General features: G+C 37.3%; 1 long non-coding RNA gene across 1 annotated transcript in view; it reads right to left on the bottom strand.

The window, feature by feature from the left end:
* LOC134728745 (uncharacterized) overlaps positions 1 to 23,659 on the bottom strand; it is a 120,397-nt gene that overhangs the window by 5,054 nt on the left and 91,684 nt on the right. The window contains exons 9-12 of the long non-coding RNA XR_010109532.1: positions 22,003 to 22,056; positions 3,654 to 3,774; positions 1,803 to 1,879; positions 850 to 947 (exon numbers count right to left, since the gene is read on the bottom strand). This is a non-coding gene — a long non-coding RNA (uncharacterized LOC134728745). The remainder of the gene's footprint in view (positions 1 to 849; positions 948 to 1,802; positions 1,880 to 3,653; positions 3,775 to 22,002; positions 22,057 to 23,659) is intronic.

Here is a 23,659-nt window from a genome sequence, read left to right as displayed (position 1 = left end):
TTATGCAGGAAGAAAAATGTCTTCACTGCCATCTCCAGACAAGAGCACCCTGTGCCGGTCAAGAACTTGTGTCTCATCATAGGCACTCAAGACATGCTTATTGGATGAGGAACCTGGGGCTCTTAAACTGATGGAGATGGCATCAGTCCTGCTCTGGAGGGACTTGCAATTGAAAACTTCTGACATTAACCCAGACAAAAATGGACAAGCTATCTAGATAATGCACTCAGAACTTTGAGCAATCAAATAAATATCCAGTTTGATTTTTTTTACATCACTTATAGTCACAAACTGCTTAATTTCTAACCATTCTATGGGTAACCTTAGTTCACAGACTACTAAAATAAAGTCACAGTACATTTTGAAAAATGCCCTTCAGCAACATAAATAAGAAGGCATTTTTGACTGGAGATGAGTAGAATGTTTTAAAGATGCATTAGGAGGCATCTGTGAGTGAATCTTGCATAAGAATTTCCTCTCAATTATTTTGAAAGGTAAGTAAAATCGGCAGCTACACTAGTCTCCAATTGGACATAGATTTAATTATTCTGGCTAGCTCAGAAGAGATCTAATGGTTCTAATGGATTCTTAAAGTTTCCTAAGTGGTTCTCCTCACTTGGCTGTGTCCAGTCACAATGGACTTAATGACACATGTGTGGAAACGGAACCACGATGGGGGTGAAAAACCCCACAGACACTGTCTGACAATTTTGCTTCCTGGCATTCTAAGATCTGCCACACCAGCTGATGTTACACCCTGATGTGCCCTCGGCTCCCTTTATGTTAACTTCCTATAATTTCTCATTCTTCTTCTATAGTATTTCCACGATACCTTTTGATGGAACCTACCACACAATCACTTAGGCTTATTTTCTGTTGTCTGAAACTCCTCTTGTGAAAGTCTTCTGGGACTGCTGGAGAGCCTACTTACATCACGGTGAAAAGGACTAAAACACAACGAAAAGAGAAAAGAGTTTGTAAATGCAGTCTGGAGAGGTCAGACTAAATATTTTGTTAAAGATGGTCTCAGGAGTAATATTTGTTCATGAGGCAGACATGAACATTTCCACTAAGAATCAATAGTGAGCCCATTTGCACTGCGCTTAGTGTTCAAAGTGTTTCTGTGCATTTATCCCACCTCGCGCACTTTCTCTCTATAAATAAATATCAGTGGTGGTGGCTGTCTGTGTTTCAAAATGCTGCTGCCAGTCATGTTGTTATCCCTGCCTGAGAGTGGAGCTGAAAAGACCAATGCATCGCTATCCATCTTTTATAGCCTGCATTCAAGCAAAGGTTTTCCTGGTATGGCAGTTCTAATTGCACTTTGCTTCTCGTCTTTTAACTCCACAGTCTGTCTGATGCTCTGAAGCCTCTGTTTGGAACAAGACACCCTATTTCTGCAGGCTAACCACCCACCTCCCAGAAAATTCTGATGATTTTGTTTCCCAATATTCCAAAGCCCTGCAGACCAAATGATGGGACACTTCTGGGTTCCTGTATATTATATCTTCTGCCTGATCCCCTTACAGATGTCAGCCTCTCTCAGCACAAATCCTGGGACTGCTTCCTTTATTTCCCTTCCATACTTGTTCTGGCCAATGAAACAATGTTATAGCAAACAATTCTTCAAAAGAGAGGGAGTATGGCATAGTTGGAGGGGCATGGACAGACCTTGGTTTAATTCCCAACTTGGCTACATACTTGGCAAATTAATCAACTTCTTTAAGCTTCAGTTATCTTATATATCAAAACAGTATAATAATGCCCAGCTTGAATGAGTGTCATAAAGATTAAAATAATACCTGGAAAGGACCTGGCTCATAATGGGCAGGCTATAGAGGAACCATCGTTACTTAATTCTGATAAAACTCGCCAAGTTCTAGAAGAAGATACCACATTAGGAAGCTGGTAAAATAAGCTATTTGTAGACTGCAGATGATTTGACAGGGGGCTTGAACCCATGCTTACTTTGTCCATCTAACATTTGAAGAATAGCCTGACCTTTTTAACTGACTTTTGGGATTTCCCAATGTCTCTCAGTACATCTTTGGACAGTATGCCGGCCAGTAGCAGAATTCAGCAGCAGATTTACAACAGTCTATTCCTGATGGAAATCTTTGACTGGAGCAAACTAGAATATGACCCTTTTCTCCTTCAAGTTTATCATCAATCAATGGTGCTCTGCCAGCTCTCTATAAAGGGGATCCTAACCTCCTTTCGCCCTTACACTTCAAGAAAAGATAGGCAGCAACGAGGAGTTCCTGTAAGGTAAGTCTGCAAGGACTTCCTAGCGCGTGGAACAAGGATAAGCACCCAATAAGCACTCAAGAAGCATTGGACACAAGGAAGAATGAATGAATGACTTTATGTCCTGGTGAAAGAATTTCCTGTGGACCTGAAAATATTGGTGTGCCCACAAGTCCTTACATTCTCACATGTTTGAACATAACTCTGTAAAATAATACTGAAACTCCTCTAGCTCCATTTTATTCCAGTGATAGTAGGTCACCATCAATATCTAGATAAATGATTGCACCTAAGTAAATGTCAAGACAGTCAAATTTCAAACTGAATTGGGGCCTTAGTGGTTTGCCCTTATCTATCTTTCCTGTGCACCTATAATATCGGCCATGTAGCAGAGCTCACATCCACTCTCCCACATTTCACTGTGTTTCCCATGTGCCTTTAAGGAATCATTCTTGATCTCAGCCATAAAATTGGAAAGCTGCATAACTGACAAGATGATCCCTGAAGGCAGCTGAAACATGGGGTAGATTGAAACCGACAGTTAATTTGTAGCAGTAAAAAATAATGATATCATCATAAAACAAGTTTAAGATCAGACTGGGCTCAAACACTGTGCACCCACAGGATATATAGATGCGTATTGTCAAGCTTAAATAACAAAGCAAAACAAAACTGAACCTCCCAGCTTCACCAAGCCCGCTTCATTGGCTTTTTTGTGGTACGCTATCACCATCTGCTGGCTGCAGCCCATAAAATGTCCAGCATTCTCTAAGTCCTGGAATATTCCATTCTGCAGAGCCTGATGTTAATTACTATGCACCAGGAAACATATTAACCGCACAATATCATTGAAATGGTACAAATAAGTCAGATCTTCTTAGAATACCAAACAAATAAAAGATCCCAAGAGACTAGAGATTGCCAAAGGCACCCACCCTGTTCTGCCACGCCTGAAAGCTGCACCTGCTGGGTGCGCACAGCCTAGCATATTCTCTTTTTATTCCTGAGCTCTTTCTTTACAGGCATTCACTTTCCGACTTCCTCCTCTCCAGCTGCCTTCTCTACCAGGCATCCTACACGACACTGCAGTGATAGGCAAAGCAGCAGCTCTCAGCTAAAAACAGCCTCCTCCTAGATATCTTAAAGAAAGAAAACCACTGACGCATCTTCTTCAAGGAAAGCAAAGCCCCAGCGGGACTGAGCAAAGAAGAAAGGATATTGTTGCCTCTCCAAACTCTGAAAGCAATATTTTGCATGATTTTTCTCAAGGCTTGCCTTGCATTGTTTCTGGATTCCCTAACTCAGCAACAAGTGATGCTTTGGAGGGAGAAAAGATAGAGTATAGGCAAACAAAATATAGCCACCTATACACCCCTACCCATTTTATATTATGTGTTTAATCTTACCATTTTAGATCCTCTCTTCCTAGCATTGCAGGCCTCTGACTTCTCAACCATCCTGGGGATAAAAGAGGCTTTAGAAAACGTTTCTTCTTCACCACAGCTTGTTTTTGTTTCTTCCGATGATCTGCAATGAAAATTCTTTATTGAATGAGTATGTAATAGTTGTGTAATAAAACAATTTATAAAAATCCTTCAATTTTTCTCTATTAAGAAAATTTTCCTGCGGCTAATATTTTCATGACAAGAATTAGATGATAATTGCTCTCAGATAAAATATTTAGTTCTTATTTAGCAATAATGTAAATTTATCATAAGATGTTTTCCCCGGAAAGACCACGCCTAGTGTAGCAGAAACAAGTGACATGCTCTAACTTGGGCACACATCTATAATTGAACAGGCTATCCCTGTTAGAAGAGCATAACAACTATATACACAAAACACACTGAACCGTTATTTCATCCTGAACAGTATCATCCTTGCATCTGTTTAAACAATTAGTTCACTCTCCTAAACACTCTGAGATGGGAACTTTAGTTCAAAGGCATTCTACATTTTCCTCCTGATGCTGTAATTTTAGAAGCAGACCACTTACAGGTTAGGAGATTTCTACATTACAAAGTAAACCCTATAAAGCAGTAGAGCCCTGAATAAAATTTCCATCTAAATTATTTTTGTTTGTAATAACCAGTGAATATATTTTTAAATGTTCAATATCATCAAAATAACTAACAGCAAATTACTCAAAAGTAAAATAACAATGAATTTTTTTCCTATCAAATAGCAAAGGATTTTTAACAAATAATACCAATGCGGTCAAGCAACTATGCACTACTATCAAAAGTGTAATTCAAAGTAACCCTTCTCGAGGGTAATTTGGCATTGTTTATTAAAAGTCTTTTTTTTTTAATGTATATATCTTGTGGTTGGTACATTCTAGCATTAGACTTTTGTCCTAAAAGAATAATCATGGCTAATGAATACAACATACAACATCACAGCTTTTTTATTTAATTTATATACAACATCATAGCGTTATTTATAAGAGAAGTTTTTAGCATTCGGATGTGGTAGGCTGAAAAATGGCCTCCCCAAAGATGTCCATGTCCTTATCCCTGGAACCTGTGAATATATTACCTTACTTGGTTGAAAGTACTTTGCAGATGTGATTAAGCTAAGGATCTAGAGATGGAAGGATTAGGCTGAACTACCTGGGTGGGCCCAGTGAAATCACAAGAGTCCTTATAAGCAGAAGGCAAATGAGTCCAAGTCATAGAAGGTGATGGGACAATGGAAGCAGAGTTTGATGTGATGCTCTTTGAAGGTGGAAGAAGGGCCCATGTGCCAAGGAATGCAGGCAGGCTCTAGAAGTTGGAAAACGAAACAGGCTTTCCCCCCTAGAGACTCTAAAAGGAACATGGCCATACTGACACACTGATTTTAGGACTTCTGACCTCTAGAACTATAAGATAATAAATTTTGTATTGTTCTAAGCAACTGAGGACTCCAAAAGCCTTATTCTTAAGGGTCTGAGTTATAAAAGACGGTCTTTTTTATTTTATTATTTTATTTTTTTAATTCTTTTTTTTTTTTGTACTTTAAGTTCTGGTGTACATGTGCAGAACATGCACGTTTGTTACATAGGTATACACGTGCCATGGTGGTTTGCTGCACCCATCAACTCGTCACCTATATTAGGTATTTCTCCTAATGCTATCCCTCCCCTAACCCGGCACCCCTGACAGGCCCTGGTGTGTGATGTTCCCGTACCTGTGTCCATGTGTTCTCATTGTTCAGCTCCCACTTATGAGTGAGAACATGTGGTGTTTGGTTTTCTGTTCTTGTGTTAGTTTGTTGAGAATGATGGTTTCCAGCTTCATCCATGTCTCTGCAAAGGACATGAACTCATCCTTTTTATGGCTGCATAGTATTCCATGGTGTATATGTGCCACATTTTCTTTATCCAGTCTTTCATTGATGGGCATTTGGGTTGGTTCCAAGTCTTTGCTATTGTGAATAGTGCCACAATAAACATACATGTGCCTGTGTCTTTATAGTAGAATGATTTATAATCCTCGGGTATATACCCAGTAATGGGATTGCTGGGTCAAATGATATTTCTAGTTCTAGATCCTTGAGGAATCACCACACACACTGTCTTCCACAATGGTTGAACTAATTTACACTCCCACCAACAGTGTAAAAGCATTCCTATTTCTCCACATCCTCTCCAGCATCTGTTGTTTCCTGACTTTTTAATGATCGCCATTCTAACTGGCGTGAGATGGTATCTCATTGTGGTTTTGATTTGCATTTCTCTAATGACCAGTGATGATGGGCTTTTTTTCATATATTTGTTGGCTGCACAAATGTCTTCTTTTCAAAAGTCTCTGTTCATATCCTTTGCCCACTTTTTGATGGGGTTCTTTTTTTCTTGTAAATTTGTTTAAGTTCTTTGTAGATTCTGGATATTAGCCCTTTGTCAGATGGATAGATTGCAAAAATTTTCTCCCATTCTGTAGGTTGCCTGTTCACTCTGATGATAGTTTCTTTTGCTGTGTGCAGAAGCTCTTTAGTTTAATCAGATCCCATTTGTCTATTTTGGCTTGTGTTGCCATTGCTTTTGGTCTTTTATTCATGAAGTTTTTGCCGATGACTGTGTCCTGAATGGTATTGCCTAGGTTTCCTTTTTTAATCTAGTGTCTTTATGTTGAAAATAATCTAAAGAATGTCAATGTAAAGATATTCTGGATGATCTGGTAGACCACCTCAGCTCTGCTATGATTTTGATGCCAAGTTTGTGTTTGCACTTATAGTCACAATAGTGCCAAGGAAAGGCAAACCTCCTAGAGAACAAGGAGGCCACAGCAGTTGTGGGAGAGCTGAATTATCACTTAGAAAATAGCTGTCAATGTCATATTTACACTGTGAGGAGCTATTTTTGAATCTAACAAGATTAAGTTTAGTAGTTAAGAATTTTTGTTTAAACTTTTGATGGTACTGTACTTTGAGGTGCACTGTTAAACTGATTGATCCATAAAAACAATGAATCATTGGCTTAAAATAAGTTTATTGTAGAAGAAAAATATTATTATATTCAAGATGACTGAAATGATAGTCCATCAGGCTCAAAATCAAATGAAGCACGCCAAGAAAATATAAAACACTTATCATCCTACTATTAAATATCAGCTATCACTTCAAGTAACTGTTGACATTTCACTTATATTAATTTTATGTCAAAATTTAAACATAAATTTGTATTGGTTTTGTAGTTGTTAGCATCATAAAAAAATTTATCCTAATTTTATATTTCTACATAGCAGGGGAAAAACATAATGAAAATAACATAAATCAAGCCTGGAGGGAGCATGAAAATTTATCTTTCTTTTGAAAAGGATCCATACATTTGCTCAAGTATGAAAAATGTAGAGTTAATTAATTATGTTGCTCCTCCTAATGGAATACTATTCAATCATTAGGAATGATGTCATAAAAAACATTTAATGAAACGGTGAAATGATCAGAATATGTTGATAAAATTTAAAAGTAGTTACAAACTGTCACAGTAAGGTTCTAATGTAACAGTTTTATTTATTTCTAATGAATTAATAAATAAATAAATAATAAATTAGAAATAAAATTTATTTCTAATAAAAAGAAATAAATTTCTATACATAGAAAAATGAACAGAAAGATACAGATGGTCCCCAATTTATAATAGTTTGACTTATGATTTTTTGACATTATATTGGTACAAAATCAATATGCATTCAGTAGAAACCATACTTTGAAACTGGAATCTTGATCTTTTCTCAGGCTAATGGTATGCAATACAATACTCTTAGATGGGATATTCAACACTTTATTATAAAATAGGGTTTTCAGTAGATGATTTTATCCAACTGTAGGCCAATGTATGTGTTCTGCACACATTTAAGGTAGCTTTGGATAAGCTGCAATGTTCAGTAGGTTCAGTGCATTAAATACATTTTCAATTTATGATATTCTCAACTTCGATGAGTTTATTTCCCAAAAACAAATACTCTTCAACTTACAGAAATAAGCCTATCATAAATTGAAGAGTATCTGTATACAGCTAAATAATAATATATTGCTGGTTTTGACTTTGTTTTCCTTATAATTTTTGCTATTTTCAAAATTTTCTGAAACAAATATTACTTTTCTAATGAGAAAATAGACTTTTGAATAATAAATCTAGGGTCAAAACATTATTTTATCTTGGCCCTGACTTCAGAGTGTTTAAAAATTGGAATGACAGATTTGTTTCTCAATGTCTAGAAGACTACTTTGCTGATCATCATAACCTATGCTCCCCTATAAGAAGAGGAGAGTGTCAATGAAAAAACTACAAATCCAACACTTGCCCTCAGAACAACTGTGGGAAGTGTGTGTGTGTGTGTATGTGTGCGTGTATTTACTTATTTATAAATGTATATACAATCATTCTCCAGGAAACCTGTTTTCTTAATGTTTAAATTATTTAATTAACATGAAGTCATTTTCCTAGTGAGATAATTGGGATAGTCCTTTTCATTCACTGAGCCACCATACTTTTTCTTCTTCCTATCAGCTAATATTTCAAATCCATGACTTTTTGAAAAACTATGTATCCCTTCTCATATCATTAAGTTTGACTTCTGAAACTTTTACTGTAAGTTTAAATGATTATGATTATTTATATATTAACATATGCATCAAATGTATATTTTTCAAAAATCTTGGGGCTGAAAATTTCATTCGTTAAGTTTATAGAAAATGTCAACGGAACTAATTGGCAAACCTTGTCTTCACTGCCAAACCAATCAACCAAATCAGACTTACTAACAGAAAATGCCTAGCTTCCTTGTCTATTTTTAAGAAACACCACTAAATTCCATCTTGTACTTCCTTACCTATGAATTCAAATTCATTTTTAGATAGACTGAGACAGAAAGACATGAGTTTGTTACCAGAATATGAAAATAAGATGTATCATGTTTCAGTAATTCTCATCAAAGCTTTCACTTTTATGGGAATGATGCAATCTCAAATACCAGCACTGTACACCATGGTAAGATTAGAGATGGGTGAGAGATGTAATTTTCTTATAGAGAATAGAGGAGAGTGATTATAAAAGGGGAAGTGGGGTAGGAAAACTGGCCCACCACAGTCATTCTGTCCAGAAGATTAGTGTTAGGAAAACATACACATTGTCTTAGTCTGTGCTACCACAACAAAATATTGTAGATTGGGTCATTTAACAAGAACATACATGTATTTCTCACGCTTCTTTAATCTGGGAGGTACGAGATCAAGGCTGCATCCTCCAGAGGAGCAGAATGCTGTGGGCTTACCTAGAAGAAGAGCTGAAGAGTCAGCTGAGGACTGCCTGAAGCCTCTTTCACAATGGCCTTTATCCCATTAATGAAGGAAAAGCCCTCATGACCTCATCACCTTTTAGTGGTCTCAACCCTCCATACTGTTGCATTGGCAACACCTGAATTTTGGAGGGGACACATTTAAACCATAGCACACATACAAGCTGGGGATTTGGCCATTGGTTCCCTTAAAGGTATCCATGACCTTGTAGCTCCTAGAAAGTCTGTGTACCCCCAGGTTTATATGGACTCTTGTTTGAAAATTGCCGTTATAAATGCAATCAAGATAAGCAGAAATATTCTATCCAACCAAAACTAGAAGTGGATTTATTAAATCAGAATACAAGTCTTGATACCAGAGCTTACAGTACAACACACTCATGAAAACATATAGGACTCCCTCTTCTAATGAGTTTGAAGCTTTTTGTCAGATAAGATGCACCTTTTGCAGGTAGATTATGCAGATAAAATTCTCACAATCATAAAGTCTCAAGATTTAACATAAGAAAATGCCTCTGAATTGTCCCAAAATTTCAGTAATTAAAAAAAAAAAATCCTTTCTCCAGGACTTGTGCAACTCAGCCTTTGGGATGCATATGTAAATTATTTAGTTATGGCCTCCTTTTGTCTTCCTTATTCTGTCCCCCTTACATAAAGGTTTTCATTAGGTTTTAGACTACAGGGTAATCATTATTGTGATTAAATTAAACTTAATCTACCAGAAAAATGTTTTAGTGCCTACTCCAGGCAGGCACTGTGCTAGATTGTAAGAAATGTGTTATCAGATCACACCTTAATGCCCATGACATACAGAAAATGACTAGATGTAGATGAACTCCTAAATGGCATGTTGGTATTTCATAATAGTATCATACTCCATTTGGATTTAAAGTGTTACAACAAAATACTCCCATTCAGTAAATTTGTCTAATGTTAACCTAACTTTGAAAAAACAAGTTATCTAATGTTCCTGCATAGCCCCTTTCTTGACTAGAAGCAGAGAGCTTCTCTGTGCTTGCTAGAAATCTCCAGCCACCCAGCTAGCATCAGCAGGATTCCATCTGTTTGTATCTATGTTCCCTGACCATAATCTTGTCTCTTTTGTTAAATTCTTTGCAGTCCAGCCGTAACGGCCTTATTCCTCCCCAATCCCAGGAATTGTCATAAACGGGCCTTTTTCTGGAATGTGCGTCTCCCTCCCGCTCCCCTACTAAACTCTCCATCCCTTCAGATCGCAGCACGGTATGAAAGACTCCATTCTGTGCTTTTGCAGAGCTTCATACTTCGAATCGCAGTTTGTAATCACATCTTTGTTTCTTTGATGATTTCATTAATATCTATCCCTCCCACTAGCCTGGAAGACCCATGAGAGCAGGGTCTATGAATGATTCATCACCGTCGCAACCTTACCATTCCTGGAACCCAGAAGAAGCTAAATAACTCTTTGTTAACAACATGAATGGTCTGACCCTGCTTGAGAAACACAAAACCTAGATCACCAAAGTAATCATGCATCAGTTAATGACAGGGATACGTTCTGAGGAATGCATCATTAGTAATTTTGTTGTTGTGAGAACGAAATCTTCTTACAACATATAGTGTACTTACAGAAACCTAGATGGGATGGCTACTATACACCTAGGCTCTATGGTGGCATAGCCTATTCCTCCTAGGCTACAAACCTGTATAGCCTATTACTGTGCTGGAAAATGTAGGTAATTATAACACAGTAATTATTTATGTATTTAGACATATCTAAACATAGAAAAGAGACAGTAAAAATGCAGTGTAAAAGATAAAAAATGATATGCCCGTCTACAGTATTTAGCATGAATGAAGTATGCAGGACTGGAGGTCCCTCTGGGTGAGTCAATCAGTGAGTGATAAGTGAATGTGAAGGCCTAAGACACTGCTGTACGCTACTGTAGATTTTATAAACACTGTACACTTAGGATACATTAAATTTATTTTTAAAATTAAGCAATTGTGCTACGACATTACTATGACTACATCACTAGATGATAGGAATTTCTTAGCCCCATCATAATCTTATGGGACCACCGTCATATATGTGGTCTATCATTGATAGAAATGTCATCATGCAGCACGTGGCTGTGTATTCAGAAGGGCCATTCTCTGAGTATAGTCTGCAACCCAACCCTTGCCTTGCAAGGTCCAGGGAAACTGTGAGGTATGTAATGTTCCATAAGACCTTTTCAGAAACTTCCCTAGTTAACAGGGAGCCAATGAGGTGGAAATGAAAAGTGTACTCACCTCGTGGTCAACACTACAATTCACTCTAGTGGGCCCACACCCTTCGATGATCATTTTTCTGGGTCTTCTCCATTGGGCCCTAGTTTCATGTCTCACTCACTCCTGAATCACCAGCACTTAACAGACTGCCCGCTATATATTAGGTGCTCAATAAATATTTATTGAATAAATCAATGGTCAATCAACACCTGACCTAAGACTTCCCCTTAGCACACAGTTCCCTGATGCTGCCCAGTGGCAGAGTGTGTGGCACATATGCATTTGAGTTTTTCCACATTAATCTCACTTTCTCTTTCTAAGTCACTAATTATGTTGTCTCCTTGACTCATTAATTTCCACACATAAACTGCCATTTCTCTCTGAAAGGTTGGTAGCAAAATAAGTTGACCGAAAGGACTCTCTTTTTCTCAAAACTCAAAAAACTAAAGAAGAAAAAAATTGTCCGACTCTTTTTTCAACCAAATGTGAAAGATTTGATATTTGAGCTCAGCATCCAACTCTCCAATTATCTAAATAATTCCACAAGTACAAAATACCATATTTACATATGCAAAGCAAGAACAAGAAATTAGAATACTTAATTTATTCACACAATTGAATGTTGAAACAACTGCAAATTCAGACACTTTTTTTTTTTTTTTTTTTTGCAAATTCACCTCTCCAAAGTAGCCTTATCATGTACTTCTTTATATAGCCTCATGGTCCTCAAAATCTCATCTTCAAACAATTGACATTTTAGGGACTTAAGTATTTAGGTAAATATTTGAAATATGTTTGCAAATTGAGGTTCCATAAGCAAGGTTGTTAACTTACAATCCTTACCTGAAAATGAGGTCATTGGTTTGCAAACATTTTGTTCTAATACCTAGGTGAGGAAGGAGGAGGGGGTACATTGATGGCTTAATAGCTTTTTCTTCCCAGGTAGACTCATTTAGGATGAAAGTGATTATTCAGAAATCCATTTTATTCCAAGCAAATGTCTTTACCCTGGGAAAATAAATAGAGCTACTTCTGGCGATTGTTGCCATTTTATTCAGTGTTCTTCCTTATTACTCCCAATAGTTTAAATAAATATCTATAATAGTCCCCATCCTCCTTGTAATCCCATATAAAATTTACCCCATTCAAAAAAAAAATGTATTCTAATGAAGTTATAACCTTTCTTCAGTCTTTCTAGGTCAACAATTAATGCTCTCCTTTTCTAATTTTATACCATTTCACAGCAGAGTTAAGGTTCAACTCCATCCTGGAATGACACATTTTCCACCCAGCTATCCTCTTTCTGTTTAACGATGAGCATCATTCCTGGGGGAATGTCTCACATGAGATCATCTCCCAGCCCATAAACCCCACTAATAAACAGTCCAACTTGTCCTGATCTACCTTCTCATAGCATATTACATTAAAGAACCTGTAAAATAAGTTAAAGAGATAATAAAGTGATAGCTGAGAAACTTTACATAAATTGAAAAATTAAAATATAATAATTAACACTATGCTTGGACCTTTGAGTTCATTTCTATTCCCCAGTTTCACTTTTTTCCTGCATATGTAAAAATCAGGGCTTCTTCATTTCACTGTTTGGCTTAAAAGTTCAAAACCTCCCTTCCCCTAGTTATCTAGGGAATCCAGAAAAGAGCTAATTGACACAGTGCTTCACTTTTTTCCTCCCAAACTGATTGCATCGTTTTATCTTTGTTCAAGAATTCGCCTCTGAAAGTACAAAGCTTAAGATGTGTTAGGGTGTTGTGTAGTACATCCAGACAAAGGCAATATTTAATATGAACATGGGAGAAGAAAGAGGCAGAAGGCATTATTTACTTGGTTTGCATGCTCCAGATACAGGCATTATGACTGCAGTTGTCAAGTGTGTCAACACTGTCAGATTCTAGCTATAAAAATACCTGTAGAGGTTCATTATTATAACCCTTGGAAGACAATAAAAGAATTTATTGGGAATCACTGAGCCTGCCCTATGGAGTAAGAATTACAGATGGGTTACACTGCAGCTGATTATAATAACATATTTAAAATAATACAGTTGGTTCTAACATTTAGCTTAAATTATTCATTGTAAGAAATTAGCAAACACTTGAACCATGGTACCAAATACAGCATCACTTGTTTATCCTCAAAATACCTTCTTGCATTCTGAAGGTTGTACTCATTAGCCTCTGAGGCCCCATCCCAAGATGGTCACTGTCATGTATGAATCCTGATTGCATAAAACTGTCACTCTTAATGTACTTGAAGGAAACGTTTTTTTCTTCATTGCGCTCTGCTAAATTCTGGACCTTAGCCACTTAACTTATTTCTAAGATTAATGACACCACTCTGCAGCTTTCTATACCTGAGTCTACAGGATGTTCACCCAGATAATTCCAGATCTCTGGAATTTGCCTCATCTTGTTTTTGGATTGTAACACACTAGACAACTAAGGGGGGTAGAAAAGGCGGCAGGAAGGATTATTTACTCAGTTCTTTTGAATGAGTTTGGTAAAAGTTGAAAATACATCCTTCATGGGTCAGAAATATGAATTCTATAACATTTAATCTGCCTTTTCTTCACAACCCTTTTGCTCTAAACATACTTCTACCTTTTGACACAGTGATTCTATCCTAGGAAAATAATGTAAAATATAGAAAAAGCTTTATGCCCAAAGATACGAATTGGAGTATAATTTTAATAATGGAAATAATAAAAGAACAATTAAGTAAATGATTAGGTATCATTACAAATTATGTTTGAAAAATGTTTTAAATAACACATAGGTGCATATAATTTTATAGACAAAAAATCTACATACATGCACTACATTAGTTTCCTACTGCTGCTGTAAAAAACCTACCACAAACTCAGAGGCTTAAACAATATGAACTATTATTTCACAGCCCTGGAGGTCAGAAGTCTGAAATGCATCTCAGTGACCTAAAATCAAGATGTAGCAAAACTACATTCCTCCTGCATGCTCTAGGGGAAAACCCAAATGCCTCGCTTCTTCCAGCTTTTAGAAGCTGTCTACATTCCTTGGCTTGTGGCTCTCTTCTCTAGCAACAGATGGAGTCCTTCTTGTACTGCCATCTGTCTGGTTCTGCCTTTTCTGCCTCTCTCTTCCACTTTTTTTTTTTTAATTATACTTTAAGTTCTAGGGTACATGTGCACAACGTGCAGGTTTGATACATAGGTATACATGTGCCATGTTGGTTTGTTGCACCCATCAACTCATCATTTACATTAGGTATTTCTCCTAATGCTATCCCTCCCCCAACCCCCACCCCACAACAGGCCTCAGTGTGTGATGTTCCCTGCCCTGCGTCCAAGTGATCTCATTGTTCAGTTCCCACCTATGAATGAGAACATGTGGTGTTTGGTTTTCTGTCCTTGTGATAGTTTGCTGAGAATAATTGTTTCCAGCTTCATCCATGTCCCTGCAAAGGACACGAACTCATCCTTTTTTATGGCTGCAGAGTATTCCATAGTGTATATGTGCCACATTTTCTTATGACTACATTGGGCCCACCTGAATAATCCAGTATACTCTCCCTGTTTTAAAGTTAGCTGATCAGCAACCTTTATTTCATCTGCAGCCTTGATTCTACTTTGCCATGTAATTGTATATAGTCACAAATTCCATGAATTAGGGATTAGGATGTGGATATCTAAGCAGGGGAAGGGGGATTATTCAGCCTACATGTACTGTGCAAGAGAAACAAACCAACCAACCAAACTGAGCTGAAACAAAAACAAGTAACAACAAAACTAAGCATAGAAAATCTGGATGAAAAGATACCACGTTGGTCACATTGCTTAGTAAAACTGTGGGTTACTGTTTTTATTTTCTCTACTTTTCCATGGTTTCCAAATTTTATTATTTTCTATGATTTATTATTTCCCAAATAATATTATTATTTTGATAATAAAAAAATCTTGTCAAAAATGTGTTTTTAAAACATTCTCTGGGCTACAGTAGCCTATAATTTTATTCTTTTATCTTTTCACATGAATTTTCTTGCTTTCAAATAGTAATCAACTAGTTAAAGGAAATGAAAGAATAATAAGTACAATAGTTATTGATTAGGATGATCTCCCCTCCCTCTGAAAAAATGTAGTAACACCAACCTCATTGACTGACAGAGCTCAGAACTGTGTATCTGTTTGTAGTTATATATCTTATTTTCCCAATTAAAAACCAAATAATTTAAGAGCAAGTATGAGTCATTTTTTAATTGTCAAAGACAATGTTTAAAAGAGGGATAATCATGACCTTTATACAAATGCAAAATGAACACATGTCAAATATTTTATTTAGTACAATAATGAGTGAGGGGACTAGTAAGACGTTATAACCCATTCGGAGGATAATTTAAAGTACCAACCATATAATCAGTTAAGGAATTCCGAAATAAATTTACAAGTAGATGCCTAACAGATCTATTCACTGAGCTATAATCAATTTCTTCCCACCAGACACAATTAATTTACCTTTCCATGGACAAGAATCATTTGCATTATTATCCTTTTTTTTATACAACTTACAGCATCATAAAATAGCAGAAAGACAATGAAAATCAGAGATATCCCAGAAGGTCATGCTAGACACAGCAAATTCTCTTTCTCCCTCTCCCACCCAACCCTCCCTGACTTTTTGGGCCCATTCAGTCTCTCAGAATTTTTCCTGACAACACAATACCTCATATAGTATCTTGAATGTAGTATGCACTCAGTATAAATTTGGGGTTTGAATGTTGGATTGAAAGATCAATTCTGGCCTGATTACATTAAACGGGTTTGGAATGCCAGTTACCTTATTATTCTTTTTCTTTGTCTGAGGCCCCAGTTGTTTGCCCTTCTTCCCAGCCATGCTTACATTAGAAGAAGAGGAACATTTCGGGCCTCTGGGTTTAGCTGGACCTATCAGGGTGATATTGTAGGACAGAGAGAAATGGCCTGATGCTGAACTATAATGCTAGTTTGAGATAATTACAAAAAGTAATCTCAGGACTCATGAAACCAGAAGTGATAGACTCTCTCCCCTACCTTGAGCAAGCACTTATTTGGCTCTAAAAAGAAAACACTCCAGAGATGGCCAGGTAGTTCTCACCATCCTGGATTGAGTTATGCATCTAGAGTTCAACAAGATTTCCCTCAGGTTTTCCAAAGTTAAAATAAACTGTATTTTTTTTTCAAAAAAGTTTAAAGATTTTCTCGAAAATCTTTATTTTTAAAGAACCCATTCCCATAACCTCATAAGAGAATTGTAAAAGTAAATGGGCTTTTCCTTCAAGAGCTAGAGAAATTAAATAGTTTAAGAACTCTTGGTCTAGGGCCATGATATGTTCCAGATGGGTGAAGAGGCAGAAATTAAGTGCAATTAGAATTCCAACTGAAGTCATCAAGATATGAACACTAAAGGAAATAAAAATCTTTCAAGAATTTCAGTCACTTGCACCAACAACTTAAAAAAATACTGTTGTATTTTTTAAGGCAATGTATAGATAAGTATCAAGGCATTTTTATAACTGTTATCAGAGACAGTCAACTCTTGTGCCCTTGGCTGCGAAGAAAACCAGATCAAACTAAACAAGATAAGATGTCATACATATTGCCAATTAAAACCCTGAACAATTTAAAATGCAGAATGATTTATCTACATTAAATAAAAAACACTCCATAGGCATTTATAAATTGACCCTCAGGCAAAGCAATTTTGTGATTTGAAAGAATACATATATATATATTTTTAAAAAGCTTGGCATTGCACCAACAATCAGCCAGCATCTTGGCACCCATTCAGATAGCATCTCCCACTAACAGTTGTAGTAATTTTTCTCATTATAGTGTTTGCACGCACATAAATCAGATTCAGGTGAATTTACAATGTGCCTCGAACTGTCAAACTTATAGCAGCCAGCAGATTGTCTTAAGTGATACAGGATTCATGCCTTTGAGCAGCACATAACTCTCACAGCTACTGGCCAACAGTCCAGCTGTAGCTTCCTCAGTATTCTTCCATTTCCATAAGCTGATAAGTTTATGTGTGACATTTCAAACTTTTGATTTTTATCTGTTGCCTGATTTAAATTCTAAGTGAATCTTAAAACTTAGATCAGGAACATGAAGTCTTTTTAAATGAGATCTGAATTTGTCTAAGACCAAAGCGGCCTTGGTGCAGCGGCAGCATATCTCCATGTTCCCTTAGAGTGCGGTCCATTTACCACTTCAAGCCGCAGCATCTGTGGGCATTTGAGCTTTTTCTCTTCCTGCTAAGCCTGCAATTTCCAGGTGCACTTCAAACAGACTGAGAAAGATAGCCCCTTGACTGCGTGCATTTCAAGCCTATCCTTCACATAGAATCTCAGCAGCTGCCACATTAAACAGGAAACCCATGGGTCAAAATCTGAACTGAGAGGGAAAAGGTAACAAGCCGACCTGAGCCAGGGGTAATTTATGATTAAGTTAATGAAATTCTAATTAGGCTTATAAAGCCCTGAAGTATTTCTTGCAATGGCTTGTCATGAAGCCTTTATTCAGGGAAAGCCAGAGTGCCTTTGATCTGGGTCATGCAGCATATTGTCGCATAGATTCGTGTTTATATTGCCTCTTTTATAGTTAAGCACACTCTTAGAGGCATAAAGGTAATATGAAGCACTGGGGAGAAAAAGAAAAAGCAGCAATCTGTTCAGACCCAATGTGATACTTGCTCAGGGTACCTCTGGGTAATTGTTCAAGTTCTCCTGATTTACAAAACAGATTATTTTCAGCCTAAATAATGGCTAATAAATTCACCAAAAACCATTTTTAGCCTGCAGTCCAGATCCTTTTAAGAGTGGACTTGTCCTTAGAATTAAGAATATTTCAGAATTAAAAATAGAACATTATTAAAAGTAAGGACCCCTACTTAATTAAGCATGCCTACTCACAGGCATTCAGCAGTGCCCTCTGCAGAGCTGAGGGAGAGAAGAAGTCCACTTGGCAAGTTGCCTGTGTGACAGGGAGTGAGGCTCCATTAATTCAGAGGTGTATAGATCAGGCCCACACCTGCAATGGGAAGAATAGCCGTGCTAATGGAAGTAGCCTGACCAATCTATCCGGAAGTGTCCTAGCTGGGAATTATATCTTAAGAGGGAGGAATAGAAAGCACTGCACTTATTTTTTAAAAATAAGACAAGAGTCAAACATAAGTCTATGTTCAGGCTCATTTTTACACTTTTAATTAGCTTATTAGAATAAAATCATATTCAGAAGGCAACAATTTAAAAAATCTTTAGGGGCCTGCTTTCAAGATCATATCACTTTAACTTGAACCTTTCTTGACTCGTTTTACTGACATCTCATTACCTTTATAATTATTCAAACAACTTATGCAGGACCTATGCGTGCATGGTACGAAGCCAGCCTACAAAAATTCACACCTGAGATCTCAGGTTTCATGTCCTTTCCCACTCTGGCCCATATACGACTGCTTTCCTTTGATGGTCTCATTGGAAAAGATTTCTAGAATTATGTATTCCCTCCTATCTCTTGACTCTACATTCAGTACAGAGATTACTTCCACATACCTAGTAGGTATTTTTTTTACTTGCTCTTATACTTTCAAAAGGCCATTCAATCATGAAAAGAGCTCATCTCTTAAAAAACAAGAAACATTCTTTGATAATGATATCTAATAGTATTGATCTGTCATGGAATACTGTAGCAAACATAATTACTTCTAGTGGATTATTTCATTTAATTTCTTTAAGTACCTTTTGAGGAAAGTACTATTGATATCTCTATTTTACAGATGAGAAAACTGATGCGTGAAGGTAATGATAATTTTTCAGACCTATCTAGTGCGGCCTAAATTCAAAGCAAGGTCTCTCTGACATTAAAGCTCTTATTCTTAACCTTGTCATTGACACTCTATGACTCACAATGCCATGTCCACTTTTCAATTTTCCATGAATTCATGATGCCAAACAATAAATAATTTTTATAAGACTGCTCCCCCAAAATAAGTAGTTCCCAGCATCCTTATGTCCTTAATATATTTATAATAAGAGCAACAGCAAATGATGATGCAGACTTGCATAGAAAGGACAAATTGTTCTAAATTGCAGGATGCGTTCATCAGTCAGCATGATTAAACTGTCCTCACTTAAAATAATGCTTCTCATTCCCTCTTAGTCATGACCACTGTCCCCAGCTGCTACCAACAACAGAAAGAGAACCTCCAGTTTAATAAACTCACGGTTTCCCTGGAAGAAAACTTCCTATGAAAATACATTAAAAAATCAAAGAAAACACATGCTATATTTTAGGCCCGTGATTGGTCTATTTTAAGCCATGTGGGTGTGTATTCATCTGATTTGTCAAAATGTCTCGAAAAATAAATGATAAGTCTTTATCAACAAGCTTTATTTAGCACACACACACATATATGTGTATATATGTATATACATATGTATACACACACACATATATATGTGTATATATGTGTGTGTGTGTGTGTATATATACATATGTATTGGACTAAGGATAAAAGTTCTTCAACTGTGATTGGCAAAATAAAATTATTGTTAATTATTTAATAATCTAAATTACATTGATGCTATCAGAACAGGTAACCCTGATTCATGCTAGGTTGAGAACGTATTCAGGTTGGGATTTTATTTTTGTTATTTTGTGTTTTAGTTCTTTTGTGAAGTGATAAGTGATACGGTTTTGCTGTGTCCCCATCCAAATCTCATCTTGAATTGTAGTTCCCATAATCCCCGTGTGTCGCGGGAGGGACCCAGTGGGAGGTAATTGAATCATGGGGGCAGTTACCCCCATACTGCTGTTCTCATGCTAGTGGGTGAGGTCTCATGAGATCTGATGATTTTATAAGGGGCTTTTCCATCTTTGCTTGGCAATTCTCCTTGCCACCATGGGGAGAAGGATGTGTTTGCTTCCCCTTCTGCCATGATTGCAAGTTTCCTGAGGCCTCCCAGCCATGCAGAACTGTCAGTCAGTTAAATCTCTGTCTTTTATAAATTATTCAGTCTCCGGCAGTTGTTTACAATAGTATGAGAATGGACTAACACAGTAAGGATCACTGGTGTATTACTATATAACAAATGTTTTATAAAGACGAAAAAATTAAATAAAAAAAGAAACACATTATCCTTAGATAATATTTTAAATCCCAACTCCACAATGTCCTTGACAACTCCTTGAGACACTGTTAGGCTCATTTTACATTTTACATTTTACAGAATGAAGGAACTCAATCTTGGACAGCTTAAGTAATTTCTTAAGGATATCCAGAATAGTTGAGTAGGAATTTCAAACCTGCTATCTTGCCTCATCTTTTCCACCTGAAAGCACTTCTCTCAGGAAGGATCATAATGCCCTCTCCACATCTTTGTATTTGCTTGAATAACTCTTACTGGCCTTGGAGGACTAACTTAGATATTACCTTCTATAGGAAGCCTTCCCTGGAACCCCACATCTGGATTGGATTCTTCTTGTATCTGTCCCCATGATACTCTAGGTATACCACCCTCTGTCACAGCACTGCACTTATCATGGTATAATATGGTTGCCTATTTCCTTGTGGGTCTCTTCCACTCACCCCAATCACTGAAGTATCTTGATTACTAGGGACTATGGTCTATTCAATATTCTATTCCCTCAGGTTTAATATGATGCCTAGCACATCAGAGGGACTCCAATGTTTACTGAAGAAAAAAATCAATGGTCAAATGAGTGGATGCAGACTCCGAAGCTCACACACCCTGCTGCCACAGGTTAAGTGGTATCTCAGCCTACAGCACACCGCCTCTTAGATCAAGTGTGTAGCAGCACCAAGCACAGGACCCACTGGGAAGCCAGCACTCAATAAGCATTTTCAACAGTTAAATTCAGGTGGACTCCCCAGAGTCTAAGCCAATTATTTCAGTGAAGGGCATCAGCTTTCTCATATTTCAAATCAATCAAGACGTTGTCAATAGCACAGCAGTTTAGTCCTACTATTGAAAACATAATTAGTTTCTCATTATTTAAGTGGAGGAAAAGGATGAACTATATGTGAGTGACTTAGCAGTAGTGCAACTACAATGTTATTGTATGAAATTCAACCTAAGCAGATATGACTAAAGATAACACTAAGACTAGAAAAATAAAAATAAGGACTCCATTTGCATTTAAAAGAAAATTCTAGTGCTTTGCAAGTCTACAGGTAAAAATTAACTTAAAAAAATGAAATCACTCTCTTTTAGCACCAGAGTTGACACCTTTGTTGATAAGACACCGGAGAGCAGTTAAAAGAGTGGGGAGGGAAATACAGTGGGTGACAAGAATTAACCCTGATACTGAAAAGAGAAACAGGAAGAGGATATGGGAAAACACGATGAGAAAGTCTTGTTCTTTAGCACTCTGGACTTCTCTTTTCACCCACATTCTCTTGGGCATAGAGAATAATAAAAAGTTAAATTTAATTATTACCTCTATATAAATGCTTCCTGTGGTAGATAGAATACTGCTCCCCACCCCCACAAAGGTGTGTATGTCCTAACTCCTGGAACCTGAGAATAAGTTGTCTTACATGGCAAAAGGGACTTTGCAGGTGTGTAGATTTTCCTGGTGGGACCAATGTAATCACAAAGATCCTTATACGTGAAAGAAGGAGGCAGGAGAGTAACAATCAGAAATATTTGAAGACACTCAACTACTCACTTTGAAGATGGAGGAAGGGGCTGCAAGCCAAGGAATTCAGGTGGCATAGAGAAGCTGGAAAAGACACAGAGACAAATTATTTCCCTGGAGGCTCCAGAAGGAATGCAGCCCAGCTGACAACTTAATTTCAGTGAGACTCATTTGAGATTTCTGATCTCCAAAGCTATAAGAGGGTAATGTGTATTGTTTCAAGCCACTACGTTTTTGGTAATTTTTTTTACAGCAGCTGTAGGAAACTAATACACTCACAAATTTTGCCTTGTGAACCTGAGCTTCTGACATTAGGCTGTTTGTGTCTCTATTTCAGTTTACCCCTGACAATCCCAATGCAACACATCCAATACTAAGCTCGTCATCCTCTTCCCAACTATGATTCCTCTCCCAGACTATCCTACATGGTCTGTTACCCTGCCTTTCTTCCAGGTCGAGGCTAGATGCCTGTGATTCTTCCATATCCTTCTCCCTGCTCCCCAATCTATCTCCTCTCTTGCCTGTTCTCTGGATAAAGGTCCACTGAATAACACTGTTTTCTACTCCCATTGTCATAATCCAGAAAAGAATTCTAATTCTATAAAGAATTAATTCTAAAGGAATTTAAGGTGGCTGGCATGGGGAAAAAATAATGAACAAAGAAATGCTGAAAGAAAAGAGAACGGGGGAGAAACCCTTAAGTACATCTTCAGGAAAGAGGGAAGGGATTTTCCAACAGGCAGTGAGTCTTCATCATATAAGCTGATTTAAGGATCTTTCAAATCGGAAAATATGCAGTTCCTATGGTTAAAGAAAGTGAGGAAGACTTGTACAGAAATCAAGTGAACCAGTCTTTCCAAAATACTCCAAAACTGCTAGTTCTACTTCACCATGCCTCGAGTTTTTACATGGCACACAACTATGGTTTTTAGCAACCCGCTGCCCAAGATGTGATGATGGTATATATGAGGTGCTCATTCTTTCCACAGCAGAGCAGAGTCAGGTTTCAGGATTCCAGTCATTCCCTAAGATAAAAGTATCCAGCAAGAAAGATTTAGTTCATGGAAGGTCTGGCTGACCTAGTTAAGATAATATTTCATCCTGTGAAAGTTGTTGAGAGAATAAAATATGTCACCAAAAGCTCAATTAGATAAGGAAACTCTCTAAAGGGCCAAACTCTTAGAAACCAATAAAGGGGAACGGTTCACTTTCTAGTGACAGCTTGTCACATACCAAGAGAAATGTCCCTGCTTAGGCAGTCTCAGGACACCAGACACTGACTCTGTCCTGACATGCCCTACAACTCTAAAGTCATTCAGTTCTGGGTTTTGGAAAACTGTATTTGTAGAGACATATATTCTATTGTGATCTTTATATTTGGGTTGTTTTTTTATTAAGCCATCCAGAGTGTGTAATTTCCCAAGACAAACGAAAACAACTGACCATCCCCAAAGGGTCAGTCCCCAACAGGATCACTGAGATGGACATCCGACATTTCTTGGTGGCAGTAACCAATGACATGCTACAGTTACTGGAGTCTCAATGAGGATCTCACAGTCTCTGGAGGCAGTAACCAATAGTGTGCTACAATTCTGCTCCCCAAGCCTCAGGGGAGAGTCTGGTGAAGACTTGCCCACCAGAGTATAAGACAGATTCTATCCTAAATTGGGTCCGCTTTTCTTGCCAT

Source organism: Pan paniscus, chromosome 13 (assembly GCF_029289425.2).
Source record: "Pan paniscus chromosome 13, NHGRI_mPanPan1-v2.0_pri, whole genome shotgun sequence".
NCBI lineage: Eukaryota > Metazoa > Chordata > Mammalia > Primates > Hominidae > Pan > Pan paniscus.
Note: the sequence above shows the minus strand (reverse complement) of the source record. Positions and strands in the feature narration are given on the sequence as shown.